This window comes from Synchiropus splendidus, chromosome 6 (genome assembly GCF_027744825.2).
Source record: "Synchiropus splendidus isolate RoL2022-P1 chromosome 6, RoL_Sspl_1.0, whole genome shotgun sequence".
In the NCBI taxonomy this organism is placed as follows: Eukaryota; Metazoa; Chordata; class Actinopteri; order Syngnathiformes; family Callionymidae; genus Synchiropus; species Synchiropus splendidus.
The window spans coordinates 6,032,466-6,047,653 of NC_071339.1; the positions used below are offsets into that span (position 1 = coordinate 6,032,466).

Genomic DNA, 15,188 nt, shown 5'->3' on the forward strand with positions numbered 1-15,188 from the left:
AAGGTTTTTTGTTCTGTTTATTTTAACTAAAAAAAAAAACAAAAAACAAGATTGCGTTTAACTTAAAATAATGTTAACCATTTAGTACAAATAAATGAAGGGAAAAAAAATCCAAGTATTAAAACAGTCCCAGAAAAAAATAGAACCATTTAACCCCTTTTTACGCGTGCAAAAAAGAAAAAAGCTTCAGTCCCATCATTCTGGACGGGAGGAGGCGAGCTGGTGGGTGGCGGAGTTAGCGGGGAGGAAGTCTGTCTCGCTTGGATGACCGGAGCAGCGAGAGGCTGTTCACGGGGGAAGACAGACAAGACAAGAGCGCGCTCCCTCCCTCTGTCTCACTCTCTCTCTCGCTCTCGTGTTCCCCGTGTGGCACCAGTGTAACGTCCCACTCTCGCTGCTGCAAGGACTTGGAGAAGAGAGGGAGGGAAGACTTGACGCAGCGGAGGGAGAGGCTTCACTTTCCACTATGAGACCTGCGAGACGCCCCGCCGACAACTAGTCGCGCTGCCGACACCGACGCGCAGAGGATGGAGGCGCAGTAGAGGAGCGGCGGTGCGACGCGGAGCTTTTTCTCCCCCCCTCCTCCGGTGATGAATCCTTGCTTTAATACGTCGCCTGGCAGAACAAGGATTAATATTGAAGTGTGAATTCCTCCGAGGCTGCGACCCAGACATGTAAGTGCTCCTCTATTATTCATCCAACTCTCCCAATAGCCCTCCTCCATCCACCTAAACTTTGAACGCGCATCGTTTCTCTGGATTCAATTTCCACTGCCGCGGTGGTCGGAAAGTGTTTTCTAATCTGCGAGCGATCGGTGCAGATGTTCTGCTAATCCATCCTCGAATAATCCCTTGCGGATTTGCAGGGAGTAAGGCAGTTCTGTCGCCCACCTATGGGATCCTGGGGACTGTGTCTAGTCCTGGATGTGGCTGGGATTCAAGCATGAGCTCCGGGGTGGACTGGTTCAACCGCACCTCTAGGATTAGAAAGTCAACCGGTTTGTTTTCAGGGGTGATACGTTGCACTATAATAGACTGAAGAGGAAAGTTCTGGTCACTTTTCTGGCTGATTCCAGTTTAATTTTCTGCTTGGAGAAGGTTGAAATGAGGCTGGCGTGTGGTGCGCCTTCTCGGGGAAATGTGGCCGTGTGCTGATAAGAAGCCCAGGTTCCACCACGGCCTCTATCTGATCATGGAACAACACTTTTTGGCTGTGTATTCAGAGTTTCACCTACATGCATGAGTCCCTCACAGGGTTTTAGAGCTTCTTTAAAGTATGTTCAGTTAAATTTAAAAAGCATTATCAGACGTCCCTTCTTAACACTTCCAAACACACGAGTGGTTTTTAAGTCATTGCGCGTTCTGATTCCTCATGTTATATATATATATATATATATATAACCTCATTCGGTGCTTGACCCCATTCATGATTCTTGAGTCTTTCTGCATGAGCGTATGAAAAGATTCTGCTTATTTGATAGGGGAAAACATGGCTCTTTTAATTTTATTTTTTTTGGGGGTTTCAGATTTTTGGGTTGTATAAACTGCAAAAAAAGCATTTCCTTTTTGATCAGAAATCCCATAGACGCATCTCTGTCGATGTATTCCACAGGGTGATTACTAGTTTATGTTCTCTATTTGGAAGGAATTGAAGAAAACAAGAAGAAGAACACACGCCAGGAGTTTTCTAGCAGTTACAGAGGTCACAATCTTTTTATTTTTTTTATAGAAGACAGCAAGACTTGTTTACATCATGTCAGGACAAACCTACAGCGTTTGGTCTGACTTTTACTTCTTTGAGGAGATGCAATGGTTTGAAGTCCAAACACGTCCCCTTATGGTTCAGGACTGAGTTCTTCGCAGAGCTCAGGGCAATTCTCCAGTGGTCATCACTGTGTGGCTCACAATCGGATTTGAATCCCCTCCGTCGTCCAGATACAAACAGATTACTTCTTGATCAAATTGAAAACGGTACTTTTTCCATCTCTATTCTAATTTGAGATAACCACCGATTTAGTCTGCTGCTTTAACCTGCCCCACGGGGATTTAGACTTCGAAGACAGCTGACTAAGCTCGAGACTTCGACTCGCCCCTTCCCAGAAACTTCTCTCTGGATACATGGACAGCCATCTCCAGTTTCTTGGATCTGCCCCTGGGCATTTTTACAGTGGGACATGCCCACAACACCTGGCCAGGAAGACGCCCAGGAGGCATTTTCTCATGCCGGAGAGAAAGTGTGCTCCTCTCATTATGGCGACGAGTATCCACAGTTTTGTTCTTCAGGCTCATCCGCGAACTCATGAGGGTGAGCTGTTGTAAAAGCTACACGGTTGGAATGGAAGATTTAACCCTGCCTTATGAAACAGTCCAACCATCAAGACAGTAACCATCTTTCTGTTTTCCACTTTAATGTGATCGCAACAAAATTAATCTGGTCTAATCTTATCTTTAATGTAACTTAAACTTAACCTAAAAAACAATGGCAACAGAAATGAACAATTTAAAAAAACAATCAACACAAAAAGACTAGTCAACACATAAGAAGGATCTCCTTCATCACCCTCCTCTTCCTCCTTGCTTTCTAATGCAATGTCAAAAACGGGCGCATCCCTCTCTTCCAGTTGTTGGACCAAAGTGGTCGTCAATGTTCATTTGGTCTTCGGCAGTTGATCCTGACCAAAACAAACTCTCGATGCGTCTCACCGCTCATCATCATTGGCCAGTTTCCCGGGAGAAATTCCTGTGAGAGTTCCCCATGAGATTTTCAAGCGTGATTACATGGTCATATGGGAAAAGTATTGAAAGTGAAGCTTTAGTTATGTTTTGGAAAACAGTAATGTTTAGACAACCACGGCGCACAGGGGGCGCCTTATATCCGAGGATGATTTTTCTATGGGAATTGAAAGATCATATATCCACTATTACTTGGTCTTTTGAGTTAATAATAAAAAGAGGGTGTAGTTTTACCTTAGACCGGCCGCTCCCAGTGAGGTAACTTCACAATAGATGACATGCAAATAGAGCATGCAGGCATCCATGTTGAATCCATGCGCTCTTGGCTTAGAAAAGATGTGAGGTTTCATTGAATGAGTCCAAACATTTTACAGCAGACAGTGCCGTCTGGTGGCCTCTGGAAATCACTGTTTCATGAAGCCTCATCAACCCTTCAATACTGTGTCAATAAACCTCATTGACCCATCACTACTGATCATCCTTGACCTTCTGTCAGAGAGCACTAGATCGAGGATTCAAGCCAGGCCATGCCACACCTGGTGTAATCCATCCATTCCTCCAACCATTTTCTATGCTTTAGTGAGAAGCCAAACTTAAAAGGCACAGGCTCTCATCTTCTGAGAAACCTCCTCCAGTTCCACTGGGGGAAAACTGGGAGAAAATCGCTCTAGTGTGTCCTGTAGCTGCGCCTGTTGTCCGGCCAGCGGGTTATGCGCTTCTCAGGGAAGCAGAAAGTAGTGAGATTCAAGCTTTGGTTTATTCCAGAACAACATCAGCATAACATAGTATCTTGAGCATCAACTTGTACTGACACATTAAATAGAGACAGATACACATTGTCACACACACATGTCCATATTTAGTATTGTAGGCTGTTCGATTACTGGAAGTGTTACTGTACGTCGACTTTTTACCAGAGTTCAAGACACTTGGCTGGAGGAACTTTAGGAAACATTGTACAAACCAATATCCTGTTTAGACCTGAAGGGAGCCACCGCTGGTGCATTTGGAAACTTGGCTGAAGATTCTTTTTGCACAAAAGTGAATGTTGTCTTTATCAAATCCAGCGTGAGTGGATATCTGTCCAACATTCCACTGGCACTAGGAATCAGATTATCATTTAACTCATTTAACTGTTGCAAGTTATTCTCCAACACACCAAACCCGGGGGGCCATTTGGCCCCTCTGTCACCAGTGTCACAGTCTGCTGACCATGGCGCAGTAAGTTACCAGTTATAATCGGAACAAAATAGTAAAAATAGCAGCTAGTAGAAACTTGAAAACTCAAAAATGTCATTTTAAAAGCCTCCGAAGTGATGAAGCACAGAACTGACATGGGCCTTATCTCGAGCTAGGTGCATTTAAAGGCGGGCCATGAAACTTTCATTGCTGGGTCTCTGCAGGAAGCCATGAAGAAATGTGTCACCGAGGTCATTTTTATTTCATGTCTCTCCAGGAACCTCCGCTTAAAGAGCAAATGAAACAGAAGTGTTGATTCCTGGTAATCCGTCATGGATATCATGAATGGAAATTCATGATTCTTCGCTCTTCACAGGACGGTGCCTCTTTTCAGTTTGTTCCTTTACAGTCGAAGCAGCGTTGTGATCCAGTAACACGCACAACAAAATATCCGCCAACCATGTTTCTTGTGTGGAATACGAAGTGCGGTGACTCCTGTCTGCTTTTTATGTCTTCATAAAGTGTTTAATTCTCTCATTGCGACAATGCTAGAAGCTCCCTTGCCCCTTTAATGTTTTGCTTCGATTTAGGATTTTCAAGGACTTCTGTTTATGTTTGCCTCACATTTATTGTCTGTGAAAGCGCTGTCTCTGGAGTTAAGTCAGAACAGAAGTGTTGAGGGGAACTGAGTGGTCTTGCTTTTTGTTTTCAACACATCAGAAGCCGATGGAGTGGATCGATCGGTGCAGATATCAAAATAGTTATTTTATTTACTGCCTTATTTTGAAAAGCAAAACACTGCTGAATTGACAACTATTGATTTTCAATAAAACATGCGTCAAATATTGATGCATGTTTTATTCTGTCAGTTCTGTCAAAACTAGACAGGGAAAGGCGCTCTGGTTTTATTCATAGATATATGTTTTCACTTTTATTTTCTGGGGGTATTTTGGGGTATTAATGGTACCAATGGTTTGTTTGTTACTCTGAACAGATTTGAAGATTTTCAGAAAATGTTAATAATGCGACTAAGAATGGATCATTATGTTTTGATAGTTTGACTAGAATATTGTTAATATTTCAAATGCCAACGATGTTTCTAGTTATAGTGATGAAATTAATGGTGGAAATCCATTTTGGAGGTCTGTGCACCTTAAGTGAGTTTTCGTTGTTCATATTTAAATTTGGGATGTAATGAAAATTATGAATTTCATGTCATGCTTATGACCAAAATTTCCACGATTATCGTTATTATAGCGGTGTTCTCAATTGTTTAAAAAAAAAAAACATACGTATTTACCACTTTTAATATTAATATGCAGGTGTTTACAGCAACAGTTTGACGCCTTGCTCATAAAGATCCATACTGTAGCGACCAACCGCTGTGATTGGTCGACTGGGCTGCACAGCATCATGGAAACTGTTCGTGTTCATTTCAGGTCACAGTGTTTATTGTAGAGAGTGATGGTACCTCACATGCTCCTTCAATGCACCGTACAATCTTCCAATATCCATCATTTGATCATGTTCTGATGTCTTGCATGATATAAGACTTGCTTTCTCCTTTATTAATGCAACAAATTTTCTTTTTCACACCTAATTTAAAAGACACACAAGAGAACTGAATGGAGAAAATATTTATTGCGGCAGAGGAAATTAAAGTTTTAACTGAATTGCTGACACAGAACTAAATAAAGTAAACAACAGTAATAAGATGGAAAGTTATCTTTTGGAGGGTTTTCATCACAGCTTTGAGTCATGCACTTATGTGTTAACTGTAGATCTTGTGTTACTCTGAGGTAACAGATGAGACTCACAGAACCAAAAATTCTTTCTTTACACAGAGACCAAAAACTGCCCAGTATGTAACTGACAGTACAGAAATGGAAGGTGGTGTACTTGAAATCTTTTGTTTGTTGTTGTGTGGCATCCGTGTTTCGATTTGAATAACTTTGAAATGGGTGAAATGTGGTTGTTATTTTGCTCCAAGAAAGGTTCTGAACCAGTAACACTGGATGAGCGATGGCTCCTACTGAGCATAACTGATTGAGCACCAGCCTTCTGTGGTTCAAACTGGAGTTAACTACATATGGTTGGATGTTGTTGATGGAGCCGCACACCACTCCAGCTACTATAACCGCAATAAAAACTGCAAGACAGGAGACTATAAGCTTCTGGAGCAGAATGGAAAAGTTGCCTCATCTGATTTATCTCACAAGGATATTCAGCTGTGAAGAAGGCAAGCAGCCAAGACAGTCATGCCTTGACAATGTTCGCCCAGAGAAAGTGGTTTCTGTTTCCCATCGACGATTTCCTTTTATGCAATTTATATTCTCCGATGTAGCAACTTTGTTCTTAAGCCTTCTGGTCCCAGCGTCAAAGGAAAGCAAAGTATTACAGTTGTTGACCTTTATTCTAACTCAAGGATACACTGACCCATTTTTTTTCCCACCTCAGAGCCAATCCTGATACCGGTGTTATTACTACTGTATACGAGTCCAGGGCTCTATTATCGTCATCATCATTATTATTTATTTCGTTTCAGAAAGTCAACTCCCAGGTAAGTTTTAAGACCAGAAAAAGAAGTAAACCCCACCCTGAAAAATGTTCTTTGGATGGAACTCACAAAGTTTCAAATTGACAGTCATAGTTTATTAAATAAAAATATCAGTTATTGTGGCAACCTTGGAACGGACACAGTTGTGAATCGGTAATCCCTGCTGAATTGGGTCAAGAATTTCCAATCCATCCATTTAACTGGTAACAGACCCCGATGTGGATTCTCCAAATAATTCTCCTCCCCCTCCTCATAACATCCACTCCAGATCACCATGCCATAAGCAAACAGCACGGTCCATGGAGACTCCATCCTTAAGACCCTCAAAAACTCCAAAACCAGCATGGCAACTGTGCCAGATAATGTACCTCTTGCACAGAAGAGAGAACGTAAGAGGCGGTGAGGATGTTTGTATCATGACTGGAGAACAGAGAATTTCCGCCATTGCAGTCTTCTTCATGTCTTATATCGGGTTGTGACATCAACACTGTTCCAGTGGTACTGCTCCGTTTGGTCTTTATCCGTAAGCTTTGTGGAAACCTGGAAGAAATGCAGACAAAATGATCCATGTGGAGGGTTGAGCATAAATGGACCTTTAGTCTGTCCATAACTATAGCGAAGAAGAAGAGGCTGAAACCTGAGCCCTGGCGTATCCTCCTCTCACCTTGAATCCCTCTGCTGCTACCTACACGCATCAACACTGTCTCGCTGTATTCATTCATGAAGTTCTCGTATGGTAGCAATGTATAGATCTTCCTTCCTCACCACAGACCGCACATCTTTATCATGACATAAGAGACTCCGTAGGCACAAACATACATCAACATAGTAGCCTACATGGGGCACTTCACATTTGAGCTGACTGTACACTTTTGAAGCTCTGGCCACGTAAAATGTCTTTGAAATGACGGGCGTGAACATTCAATGACAACGTCAACACTGATTAACATCCCCATTTTTTTCTGAGGTGATGAACAAACATGGATTAACATTCTCATATCCATAAAATGGAGCTTCTGTCTGAACTCTGACCATCACAACGTACGCAACGCACCCTGTGCTTGTTCATTTCCTATTTGTGATGAGCCCATACACTCAACCCTTCGCTTTGCCTTTCTTCTTTTATCATCCGTATTGTTGCGACTACTCAGCCCCAGCGGCTTATTTGCTCTGTGCAGCAGGAGTAGCCACCTCAAAGAAACATTAAATGTGCAACACATTTGTCCACGCTTTCAAGCAATTACTCCAGGCAACAAAAATGTCTTGAATATTTTTACCGAACAAATTATTGGAATAAGTAAAGTAATAATTTCATGCCACGCAGCGGATTTGCAAAGCTGCATGGTGTTAGTAACCCATAGCAAACTATTCATAATCTATGCTTTTATAAAGAGGGCGAGAAACAGAAGAATTGGAGACGTATTGAAAAGCAAGACATTTATCATGTTGCCGGTCATTTTTTCAGTCACACCTACAGCTTCTTTAGCTGATATTTTTCTACCCTTTTTATGGCGGTTTGCCACATACTCTAGTGGGGGAACAGATAATTCTGAGTGCAGTGGAAACCAATAGAATAAGTCGGTTGTTCTTTCTTGATAAGATGATCATTGTCACTCTGGGGAATTGCCCTCTTACTAATTCATGATGATTAATTCGATGAACATAATGAGGAAACTACTGACATCCGCCCTGTTCACGTGGGCAATGCACCAAAAAAGAAGAGCCGAAGATCTTGTGGGAAGTGAGAACGGAATTACTGGTGTTATATTTCACACTATATTAAAGGTTACAATGAGATGTGAGGTGACACTAAGTGGGTCCCGAAAGGCATCATAAATCTGTCCGTGTCATTTCATTTCTTCGTAGATTCCTCTTCGGCATCATCTTCAGTTTCGTTTGAGTCTTGAGTCTTTTATCTAAGGGGCAAAACCTCCAAACACAAAGCACAAACTAGTGTCATCCGCAGCTGTGATTAGAGCAAAAATACTCAAGTGCCTCAAAAACGGTTCTTCATTTTTGAAAAATAGATTCTGAGCTGGGAAAGTGAAACGGTGCTACTTTCTTGATCAAGACGCTTTTAGGTTGATATTTCTTTGACCATCTTGTGAAGAGCTAAACAGACATGTCACATCTGACTTGTGGTACGTTTCTCCCTCTCACCTGATCTGTGTCTTGGTTTTGTTTTGCTTGAGTGTGTACTTGCAAACGCTATACTTGCAAACATACCTACTGTGCTTGTGGGACATTTTTGCTGCCCGCCTCAAGGTTAAGCTATAAACCCCTATAATTGGGTTTTAGTTTGGTTAAGAATAGGGACATATGTGTTTTTTAGCACCGATAAATATATCGATATCTCTGGTGGCTTAGGAAAGCCGATAACCGATATTCTGAACGATATCAGATTTTCCTTTGGTATCAGGAAATCACATTTTGCTCAACAAGCTTAACTGACAGCAGCGTTCTAAACCAGGTTTGAACCTTCTACAAGAAGTGTGTTTGCTGTATCCCTTATTACATCTAAAAAAAACTCACAAACTTTGTGGCTAGAAAAGACAGTGCTCGAGTAGCTTGACTCTGCAAATTTAGATCACTTTGAGTGAAGTTACTGATAACAGGAGGAAAAGTAGTTTTTTGCTAATGGTAGGCCATTTCCAAATAAGCCAGATCCCATCCGAGCTAAAAGTGCGTTACATAATGTGGAGGATTGTAATGGATTGGAGAAGTAATGTTGGAAAATGGCACAAGTTTCACAGCCAAACTTGACTATTTTTGGATTCTTCTCATTGCATGTGATACAGAAAAGGCTGCGTCTTTGAGATCAGAGCTCTCAATGAAATAAACGTCTGCCGGTGGCAAGGGACATGTTAGCGAAAGGCCTGCAAAAATACAAAAGCCCTTCAAGGAAAGAAGTAATTACTCACACCCTGTGTAGAATTTACACTTGGGTGCTGTTACAAAAGCGTTTCAGTTGCTAATAATGGTCATTTTTTTTAACCATTTAATAATTAAGCAACATTATCAGGTCTTGGTCTGTTCATCTAGTCTCATTAGTTCTGTAACATTTGGAGCCCAATCGTCTTCCAGTTCCTCTCAGTTGACAGTCTGTCACGTCCGGCGGTTTGGTTCAAAGGCATGGCTGTCCTTAGGGTGGTCTCCAGATTGTCTGAGTCAGCCTGGTTCTTTTCAATTCAAACGTTGTTGCCGGTCGCCTCTCTTTGGGAATGTCTTTAATTGAGTGTTTAATAAGAACAACGCCACACCGCAGCTGGCTGCAGGGTGGGATGGGAGCACTGGGACTGCTGCATTATTAAATGGACCTCTACAAGGCCTGCAAACATGGTCCCGAGCTTCACCCTTCTAGCTGATGCTTCACCACCTGAACCCGGAACTATGTGGATTCACTAAACTACAGAGAGTGGTGGTAGACAAAGATGAAAATGTCTGAAAAAACAATGTCGCTCTTTACCTCTCAGTCAAAGTCAGAGGTACTAGACTAGATGAGGAATCGCCAGATCTCCGGAATGAGAACCACTAAGTTTGGGCTGAACTATTTTTGGGGAAAAAATTTATTTGGACAATATTGTACTGACTGACTGACACATGCAATACATCATTATATTGATCATTATGTTGAGTAACTAATGTTCCCTCTAAGCTGCGCGTGTGCGCAATTGCGCACAGCTGATATGTTCTCACAACAATATCTACGCTGCGCCACAAAAATTCATCCTGAATTGAATATAAATTACTGCAATTTCCGGACTACAGGGCTTCTGACATCGCTACATAGACAATGGTGGAACAGCAACTAGAAGAGCTGCTATTTGAAGTGAACTATTGGAGCTGGATGATGTTTAAGAGCTGCGTCCTCTTAAAGACACTTGTGGTTGGTCAAAATGTGCGCATGCACTGAGCCAATTGGGCGGCGGAGTTACGCACAGAAGAGAGAAACGAGAGCGAGAGAATCGTTGCAGTGCAGGTTTCAGACTACAATACACAGATAGTACACGCTAGTCAGGTGAGGAAATGAACAGTGTATTCAGTGAAAGAAACCTGTTCCTTCTTCATTTTAGCCGGATCCACACAGCCTCACTGTTCCATGACAAGCGGTCACAGAATACGGTGGCCTCCAGTGGACAAAAATATTCACAGTGCCCAGTGACCGCTCAGAGAGTTTGTGTGTTGCTCAGACGCATGGAAAATTAGAGGGAACATTGTGAGTAACCAACACAAAATCTGACACTACTCTATCAACAAACAAGTGGTTAGCACTCTCGCCATGCAGCAAGAAGGCTGCGGGTTCGACTCCCGGGTCGGACGGGGGGGACTTTCTTTTTCTCCGTTCTACTACAGCTGTGGATGCAGACTTTGAATCACACTTAATGCTGCAGCGTCACCAGGACAGTCGGAGTCGGCTGTGCTGCTGATGTCACTTGATACTTGATACCACGAGGAAAGAGATCAACTCGAGTGAACGTGAGACATGTGTCCGGCAGTGCAGATGCGAGTGGTGTGGAACTGCTCCATCTTGGTCATCCAGGTGCCTCTGCGACTGGTGGAGTGGGTTGCCAGGTTTTCTACTGTTCTATTGCATCACAAGGGAAATTTGAATAGAGAAAAAAATCATTTAGCCCTTGGCTAAATCGAATGATTTGGCCTAGGCCTGAATGAAAGAAAGCCTCAAGGATTAGTGGGAGGAGAGGGTTGGAAATCCAGACGTCTAGAAGTCTGAGAATATGATTCAATCAGAACGGAATAATATAATGACATTAAAAATGAAGAGAGGATCTGACTGAGATGGTGGGAAAAAAGCCACAAGTCGGAAAGAGGCAACAAAACTTGTCACCTACATTCCATTGTCAGCGGGTCATGTGCCAAGCTGCCAGCAACACAGCAAACATAACCAACAACAGAGGGAGGAAAGAGACGCCTGTTTTCCAGCTGGAACTAGCAGCCACTGTTTTGAGTTAGTCTCTGCTGCAGATGGCAATATTAACCCTAGGCTCAATAGACACAACAAAAAGATCAGTTGAAGACAGCCTTGTGAAATGGCTGTTACTCTCGGCTGTTACTGGACCCGGTGTGACTCTCACATTCATTGCAATGCAAGGTCTTGGTCATATCTTCCTTGCAATTTGCATTGGAAGAAAACCTCTGTCATTGTTATTCCACAGTGGTATTATCTGACAGGGAGTTTTACTAGCTATGTGTTCTGAGAAAGCAAGCCATTTGGCCGTGTCTAATATCCACAAAAATCACTCTGGAATAAGCAGATTATTCCAGATGTCTTTGTCTCAGATAAATGAGATTATGTTGTTATTGCATCAAAGTGCAATTAGCTTGTGCATCCATTAAAACCAAAAACCCAGAAGAATAAATGCGCAGACCGATGATAAATCAGACTCATCTATTATGTAATGGTGCCGGTAAACAGGCACAACTTTGCCACTGCTGAGCAGAGTTTGATTATAATTGTATGTCTTTGTGCTTTAGAAGTTTTGTTATGAAATTGCTCTCGGAGACAGTGATAGTTGACAATGATAAGAACTGAGTTGTGAATATACTTTGACAGGAAATATGTTACTAAGTTACTAAAGTGTCCCATGCATTACCTAACCCCAACCTTTTTTTTTTTTTTTTTTCATGATGTGCTGTGCAATGGCGTCAGAATATGTAGCGGAACGTGGACGCGGTCCTTCAATTGAAAGCATCAACATTCAACACAGAAAACTGCCTTCTGCCTCAGCGCAGGACGCAAAAGTTCACTCTCTCAAAGTCGATATATTGCGCCATGGGAGTGTGGACGGGTTGAATGAGCATTGTATTACTCGAAACAGTAAAGTTGTAAAGGCGCTCAACTCAGGTCACCCTAGTTTCACACCTTCCGTAAAGGCTGTGTTACCAATGTCAGCAATTCTGGGGGCTTTCAAACTGTGGACTAGGGCCACACCTGTGCAGAACTGTGCGACCAATGATACGACAAAAGAAAAAAAAAAGCCCCGAAGTAACAACTAGCGATTTCTGCTCGAGGCCTAGCAGAGGAAGAAGTTAAAGTAAGCTTTTACTACTGCAGAATTATGAGAGAAAATGACATTTCATCACAAAATAAATGAATCACTGAGCCCAACATAACAACAGCATGTTCACCTCTAAGGCCCCTACAGTGTAATAGCCATCATCCTTGATCTGAGCATCATGAAGTGGCTTCCCATTTATTCAGGGGTTTCCTAATAGACTGGAAGCTGCCACTGATTTTCAAAGGCGGTTTTGTACTGTCTGTTTTAATTCTTAGGTGCTTCATCTTTTTATGCTCTACAAGTTCTTTAACCTAGGATTAAGCATGCTGTGTGAAAAGATCAGTCATTTGTGAAAGTGCGCCGTCAGTTTCCAGGGCTCATTTGTGTCTTCCATAAAAGTCGCTCATGTACTCATGAATGGGGTCAATCACCAGAAAATGGTGATGAATACTCCCCTCAGACGGTGGATTTGTGTGGATCTGAACATCAGGTTGTCCGTTTTGTCAAGACGCTCTTCTTGCTTTAGAACTCTGAAGAGAGAGCAGAGATGTGAAGCTAGATCCTTGATTTGATTCTGTTAATATACTGCACTACTTTCGTACAATAAATTTTAAAATGTCTGAATAAGAGCTTCAGAATTAGTTGTTATATTTAATATATGGTTTATCAGCGAGTCCTACCAGGAACACTGTATTGGGGGAGAACAGCCAGGCAGAGATGTTTCAATCCTTTCCGTATGTACATAGCAGTCGGTGTGAAATGGTCGAAAGGAGGGTGTGTATATCATTGGGATCATCGAGTGACGACTCTGCTCCACATGGCTCAACGGTGTAACCAGCGTCCCCCCACTCCACATCATACCCTGCATGACGCTTCATGGACACGGTATGGCCGGGATGCCCTTCTCCCTAGGTCAGTTGTATGTCTGGCCACATCTTCTTTCGGCAGCACTTCTTCATGGAGTGTTAGAGGGAGTGGCCTCTCACCCCAACAAATCCTTTTGCCCTACTTCTATCAGGAAGATGGTCCCCACCGCATCTTCTCATGGTGCAGACCGCGCCATGCTATAAGCCAGCATTGCTGTGGAGACCACAGGACCATCTAGCTGGAGTGTTGCAGTCACTATTTCTGGAGGAATTTACCGGTAAAAGCTTTTACTAATGTCCACTTCCAATTTCCAATCTCGAGTACACGACAGACCTCAGGCATACTGTGGTGGTGCTTGGTACTCAAACTGGAAACTGTAGGAAGGCATTGTCTGGTTGTTACAATGGTAAGGCATATGGCGTGAGAGTCACACCATTGAGGCACTCTCACAGCACACTTGCTATGTCTCCACGCATTTGTTGCTGAGAAACTACCTGCAATAAATGAACTCTGCAGCAACATAAAGCGATAGGTGCAGGTGACTGCAGGTCAGATTTCTCCCCCGTGTTGCTCTCCTCTCGGTCTCCACCCCCATGATCTCAACTCGGTTTATTCGCTAAAGATTTGAAGCAGTTGCGAGAGTATTGTTTTACTGTTTATAAATACACAAAGCCGTTTATGCGCCATACGTTGAGAAGTGCAAGAACACCTTCTGTCACTAAGGTTTGAAGCGTGTTTAAGGAATCAAGATATTAATGTCTTGAATGTTCATATCTTGATTGAGATATGATACGTCGTTCAGCCCTACAGCCAAGTACAGCACTGTTGAGAAAAACCTGTAATGCTCCCTGAGAGAAAATGCTTGAGGGATACTGATACTACACTGGGAACCGGTGGGTTCTTTTCCGTACCATAGTTTCAGATTCTCATGGTAGCAGGTCCTACTTGGCACTGATGGTGAAACTCCCACTGCCAGATGTCATGCCAGCTCTCCCAGTTGCTCCATCTCCCCTGCTTAGCCATGGAGACAGCCTTGGCATGTTGCTGTGCCTCCACTTGCCTCCTGACTTTCCCTACCACAAGCTGTCTCTTCTGGAGTGATATTGCTTTGTGCCACAGAGAAACTTTTGGCCTGCTCTCCCATGCTGAACTTGGCCAACCGTATCGCTGAGGTGAAGCGCACTCTGAACAGCTTCTGATGCAGTCCACTCTCTTCCCGTTGTTCGAATGACTGCATTCTCAGGTTCAGTCAGGGTCTTGACAGGTTTGGGTCCATTTGAATTCTTCTACTTCTGTACGGTCCGATGGAGCTTTGGCACTCTAGCTGTGTGCTTATCACCCGTTCCAATTTTTCCACTGTCGTGATCTCGTACGCAGTTAAAGGCCATAAGTGAAGATGCCCAACTGGAAACACCACAACACAAGGTCTTATTGATGTCATGCATGGTGGTGTCTTCTATTAGTTACCCGATGTGTTTGAGCTTTGCCTAATATTGTCCTGAGCTCTTCAGCATGGGAACAATAAACACAGCAGAGTTATACACTGTCTGACAGTGTTCACCTCTGAAACCGAATCTGGAAGTCACGCTCGACATTCATATCTCCTGTGCTGCGAACGTTGTCTCAATAATTCAAATGTTAAAAAATATGGAAGCTATTTTGTTATTTGGAGCTCTGCATCTAGGTACCATGCATAGAACTGTCTCACGTTTTACTACTTGGCAGTGCATGTAAGATGTTAGGTGTCCTTTTTTTCCAACCAAGTGCTGATGCCCAGAGCCGCCGTCACGTTCGAAGTCTCTCCGCACAGAGTTTTTGAAATGACTCTCCCTCTGA

At 42.9% G+C, this 15,188-nt stretch overlaps 1 protein-coding gene across 1 annotated transcript in view; it reads left to right on the forward strand.

The window, feature by feature from the left end:
• Positions 1–295: 295 nt before the first annotated feature.
• cntn4 (contactin 4) overlaps positions 296–15,188 on the forward strand; it is a 165,744-nt gene continuing 150,851 nt past the window's right edge. Inside the window, exon 1 of the mRNA XM_053867719.1 lies at positions 296–674. The gene's annotated coding sequence lies outside the window, so the exon portion shown is untranslated. The remainder of the gene's footprint in view (positions 675–15,188) is intronic.